The following is a 6048-nucleotide window of genomic DNA, read 5'->3' on the forward strand; positions in this document are numbered from 1 at the left end:
GAGGTGTTCATAATGGAAGTGGAGAAACACACAATTGTATACGATGTAACCAATGCTTTTTACAAGGACAACATCAGAAAGGACAAGGCCTGGTTTTTAGTCGCTGCAGTTTGTGGAGTGGAAGGTAACAACTACATATTAATGTTTTAAAGTTAATTAAGAACTGCGAGGCTGCACACACGACGCTCCGCTTCCGCAACGTTTTGAAACGCGCCTGGTGTGTTAGGTCGCAGGAGGAGGTCGCAGCGTGGCGCAGCCGCAACGTAACGCGGCGCAGACGCTCCTGGTGCGTTTAGGGGGTAACACTCTAACAACCACAACATTGCAAAGGCGAGTAAATGTAAATTAAACGATTCACAATTTCTTAATTTCTTCTTCTTTCTTGCAGTGAGGTGAAGCTGACCTTGCACTTGGTGCCAGTAAGGATGCTCCTCACGCAGGCTGAATGTTACTCCTTCCTTACTGACACAGAAGCCCTTGACTTGCAATGCTTCACTAATTGTCATTTCCCTGGCTCCGTAGGGACACTTTACCTCCAGCACAGCGGAAGACCCTACCAGACCATCTGGAGATGCCCCCAACACTCCTGATTGGGAGAGCCACACACCTGACTCATGGACCTGCATCTGGGTTGCAGTGGTGAATGCCCTGACGCCCTCACATTCATTCATAGTCCCCCACTGTACAGACAAAACACCATCAAGGGCCTGTTGTTGCCCTAGCACCCTGGCACTAAGGGAAGCAGTCACACGCTTTGACCTCAGGACAGCTCCAAAGCTGCTGGCAGTCAACCTTCCTTTCCTGAACAAATGCCAGTTTGGGTTGGTTCGCTGACCAGTGTAGCCACCTGAATTGCCCTCTGTTGCTCCTCAGACAATGCCATGCTTGCCACAATTGCCTCAGCTCCCTGATGCCCAACAGATTTGAGAATTTCAGGAACAGTAAGTATTTCCAAGCTGTAGTGTTCCTCTTCTGGCTCGGGGGAGAGAAGCCAAGACATTCCTGAGAACCTGCCCCCGAGTCTGTCCCTCAGCCAGTCACGATCTTCGGAGGTGGGCTCTCTTGTCAGCGGGTTGAATGAGTTATTGGTTGGAGGAAATAGCTCCTCCACTGAATGCGTACGTTTAGCTGCCTTTGGCTTCTTCCACTGACGGGGTGTCAGTGCAGCTGAAAGTGTGGATGGCTAATGCAGCCGCATGACTGCATTTCCATTCTCCACGTGGGCATTCACATTTTGTGGAGAGAATTCCCTCTTCTCCTGTAGATACCTGTGGTGGTGGGATTGTTTTATTATTTAAAATATATTTACATTTGTAATGCCTTCCCAATTATCCCTTTAATTGTTTATAGCCTACTGTATGTTTATTTCATGGATATTTCTGTGTTTTCTGGTGTGTAATATTTGTAATCTCGGGGCCTCTTCTCTTTAACGTCTACATGCTACCACTGGCTCAGATAATGAAGAACAACAAAATAAGTTACCATAGCTATGCAGATGACACACATTTACGTAACCATTTCACCAGGAGACTATGCTCCAATTCAAACACTGAGTAAGTGCATTGAACAAATCAATGACTGGATGTGTCAGAACTTTCTCCAATTAAACAAAGATAAAACTGAGGTAATGGTTTTTGGAGCCAAGTCAGAACATATAAAAGTTAGTGCTGAGCTTCAGTCTGCAATGTTCAAAACAACAGATAAAGCCAGAAATCTAGGTGTAGTCATGGATTCTGACCTGAGTTTCAACAGTCACATTAAAACAGTTACTAAATCAGCCTACTATCACCTAAAGAACATAAGGATTAAAAGACTAATGTCACAGCAGGATTTGGAAAAACTTGTCCCGTTATCTTCAGTAGACTGGACTACTGTAATGGTGTCTTCACAGGTCTCACTAAAACATCTATTAGGAAGCTGCAGTCCACACTAACACTAAGAAAGTGGATCACATCACTCCTGTTCTGAAGTCTTTACACTGGCTTCCTGTGTGTCAAAGAATAGATTTCAAAATATTGCTGCTGGTTTATAAAGCACTGAATGGTTTAGGCCCAAATTACATTACTGACCTCCTGCTAAATCATGAACCATCCAGATCTCTCAGGTCTTCAGGGACTGGTCAGCTTTCTGTCCCCAGAGTCAGAACTAAACCTGGAGAAGCAGCGTTCAGTTATTATGCTCCAAACATCTGGAACAAACTCCCAGAAACCTGCAGGTCCGCTGCAACTCTGACTACTTTTAAATCCAGGCTGAAGACTTTTCTTTTTGCCGCTGCTTTTAATTGAACTATTCACATCTTAAACTGCACTGTAACTTTTATCCATGTATTTTTTCTTTTAATGTTTATTTTATTAGCTTTTCTTTTTAATGACTGGTTTTAAATGCCATTTCTTAATGTCTTTCATTTTTTGTAAAGCACTTTGAATTGCCATGTGTTGAAAAGTGCTATATAAATAAACTTGCCTTGCCTAATAAAGATTTCATGTGACACATAAAATGGATTTGTTGATGGGAATTAATGTGAATAAATTAACTCTAGGTTAACGGTACTCTTGCTATAACTACTCACCGACACTATAAACCTTGTCCCTCATGCTAGCCCTGACAACACCGGTAAGCACACCTTCATCTAGGCTGCCCGTGTCCTGACTTGTAGTGGTTCTCTCCTCTATCTCCATTCTTCTTGTCATCTTTGTAAAACGATATCAGACTGGTAATTGACACAGCCATGACTTCTAGTTAAATTCAGTGTGGCTAAAATGAAAAGCTTTGTTAAAATATGCAAGCACGCGGAAGTCAAAGTCAGCTTTATTGTAAACAAATTCTACATGTGTTATACATCCAGAGATATCGTTTCCCACAGTGTGACATGTAGCCTATACATAAAACAAAAAGGGCCTAGATAAACGGGGTATACAGTTTAAAATGTTAATATATTTAAAGTGTTGAAAGTGCAGTTTCAGTGCAAGTCAGTTGAAACGATCTTAAGTTGGCGTGACGTTGAAGTCGTGCGACCCTGCTGCTGTACTGGCTTGTAGTTCGTTTATAGCATAACGTTAGCATTTCGCTTTTGGCGACTAGATTTATGATTAAAAAATTATAAAAGTAGGAGAGACATGTGGAGATTATCCGGCTGAACAAAACGTGATCCTTCTCTTAAATGTGTGTCAACCACAGACCTTATTTCGAGCTATTTTCCAAAATCCTATGGAGAAATTGCATTGAGTTTTTGACGAAGGAACCGGAAGAAGTTTACATCCGGGTTTTAGGACGCGTCACTGCGGTTCTCTATTGTCTTTTAAAATAAAATCGCCTTACCTTATTTTACTAAAGTGAAGGGTATTTGTCTCCTTAAATCACCTTTTAAATGTACTTCTTATAACATGGCATGGTGTAACATATCAAAATGTTCAGTCTCTGGTCTTGCTAGAAATGCAATGTCACTCACCTTAGAGCACTGTCTTATGAGATACTTAGCTTAGAAATCAGATTTTTGGAAAACTTAAAAACTTGTGAAAACACAGATGTACTCATGTCATCCATTTTATTTTGGTGTTTCAGATTTGGTTTACCAACGTTTTTGGTTCACAAAAGTAGTGAAATATATGAATTACACTATAGGCCTATATAAATGTGTTGTTCATGTCTAAAATGAAAATGTGTAAATTAGAATTTGGAGTAAAATAGTTCCATCACTCTACTTTCACCACAGAAAAGTTACATCAGGACTGATTCATGACTTCATATTCCATACTGAGGTTCATGTGATGTGTACAAATACAAATTGAGCATTACAACTTTTTTTTTTAACCAACTATTTATGTTAACATAAGAAACTAACATCTCAATATTTACAATACAGGGTTCATACTTTTTCACCAATGATTTTAAATGACTTTTCCACGACGAAAAAAATTACTCATTCATGTGGCTAGCATGCGCTGCCTCGCCCATATTCTAAATATTGAATATGTTACAACACAGTTTGCATTTAGCACGTCTTGGGTCAATGTCTTTTGATAACCACAATTGGTACTTATTCTTTAGAAGCCATACATTGTTGAAACTGCACTTCCCTGGCATCTTTATATCAAATAGTAGCTCCTATAGACTAGAGGGCGTGATTGTAAACATCTCTCACCAGCGAAATACTGCCACAGTTGCCATTTTACATTTCATTATACGATACAGTATTTATTATCATTATAGTATTACTATTTCGGCGATTAGATAACATATCAATTATATTTGATGCAACTTTAGTTATATCTCCATGACTTTTCCAAAACATTGGGAAAAACATTACATTCCATGACTTTTCCAGGTTTTTAATGACCGTACGAACCCTGACAATATCGGAACTTTCTCAACCAACTATTCATTATAAATGTAAAGACAGGGGGAGCAGTGCCATGGTCTTTGTCTGTCTTCCAAGACAGTGGGTCTGGCTACTGTGTAGGTGATGGTGCATGTGCTGCTGGTGGCTGTGTCGGAGGGAGGGAAGTGTGCTAGGCGAGACTTCTTTGCTGGCTGGGTTGATCGTGATGGCTGTGGTGGAGGCCTTTGTACCGAGGTGTATCTTAATCTTGTGGCAGGCACAGATGGAGGTGGAGGCTGCTGTAGTGATGCTGGTCCTCTGGTGAAGGCCGTTGAGCCACGGTAGATCTTGACCTGGGTGCAGGCACAGATGGAGGTTCTTGCTGCTAGGCCCAGGCATCTGTGAAATCGGAAAGAAATATAGGACAATATTTACTACTAAGTTCATTAAAATATAAAGTTCAAGTGGAATGTTTCTCCCCTCTCTCTCTCCAACTATGTTTCACCCACACAATGAAAGTACACTATTACTGTAATATTTACCTATCATCAAATGGATCCTTGTTGTTGTTGCTGTATTCTCCAGGTTCTGATGCTCCACCTCCACTGCTGCTAGTGCTACAAGTCTGCTGTGCAGAGCTGCATATTGCATTCCATGACTTTTCCAGGTTTTTAATGACTGTACGAACCCTGACAATATCAGAACTTTCTCAACCAACTATTCATTATAAATGTAAAGACAGGGTCTTTGTCTGTCTTCCAAGACAGTGGGTCTGGCTGCTGTGTAGGTGGGGGTGATGGTGCATGGCAGGGCTCGAGCATTAGGACGTCCCGTCGTAGAAAAATAGTGTCGGGGAGGATACAAAAATAATTGTGGGACGAGTTAAAATAAAAATACCCTGCTAACTCTACTACAAACGGCGATGAAAATGAAACCGACTGCACGTTTTGTGTAGCACACAGTTATTAAACCTCCTTGTCAACATAAACACCATGATAAACACACACGCACAAAACATTCAGAAACCCTCGAAATACACACATGTAGCTACAGCTGGCTGTGCCCGCAAATGTGCGGGTCTAGCTATGTTCTGTTCGCGGGTTGAGTGATGTACAATGGCATCCCGTGGAGGAATTCTGAAATGTTTTACCGTTACATCACAAAAAACGCACAGCAGAACCAGCCCCTGGAGCGCCGGCCTCTTTATTTACTTACTCCTCTTCATCCCCTATGGGTGATAAGGCCGAGAAGAGAACCCTCCATTGTATTCAGTCCTGAGCAATATGCTGCCTCTCCCCATGTAGGGATGGGTACCGAGCCCCGGTGTTAAACGGGCCCCGGGACAGAATTATTAAAGACAGTGGTAACGTTAAGCTCCGACGTTATCTGACTTTTTATCGGTACTGGAGACATTTAAAAAATATAAGTCATATGTATTATTGCTACATCCACATTATATCGCAGTTTTAGTTTCACCAACTCCGTTTCTAATATGTAATAAGACTACAACATGTGTCTATGATGTATTTTTGAGCTTTCCAATCCAGACGAGATCTCTCTCCCGTCTGTGTGCGAGGGGGCGGGGCCGTTAGTAAAGGTCTCCTGACTGTGTTACAGACTCTCATCCTGGTTAGTGGTTACTCTGGGTTCTGTCTTCAGGACAGTGTTGGATTTTTTTGTTAATTGGATGAGTAATTTTCTCATTTGTGCGTTTGTTCAAATATATTTGG

The 6048-nt window shown here is 41.5% G+C and overlaps 1 long non-coding RNA gene across 1 annotated transcript; it reads right to left on the reverse strand.

Annotated features, from left to right (window-relative positions):
* Positions 1-3527: 3527 nt before the first annotated feature.
* Positions 3528-6048, reverse strand: LOC139435077 (uncharacterized). Its single transcript, XR_011644349.1, has 2 exons — positions 4861-6048; positions 3528-4717 (listed from the first exon to the last, which is right to left on the reverse strand). It is a non-coding gene; the product is annotated as an uncharacterized lncRNA (long non-coding RNA).

This window comes from Pseudochaenichthys georgianus, chromosome 14, assembly GCF_902827115.2.
Source record: "Pseudochaenichthys georgianus chromosome 14, fPseGeo1.2, whole genome shotgun sequence".
In the NCBI taxonomy this organism is placed as follows: Eukaryota; Metazoa; Chordata; class Actinopteri; order Perciformes; family Channichthyidae; genus Pseudochaenichthys; species Pseudochaenichthys georgianus.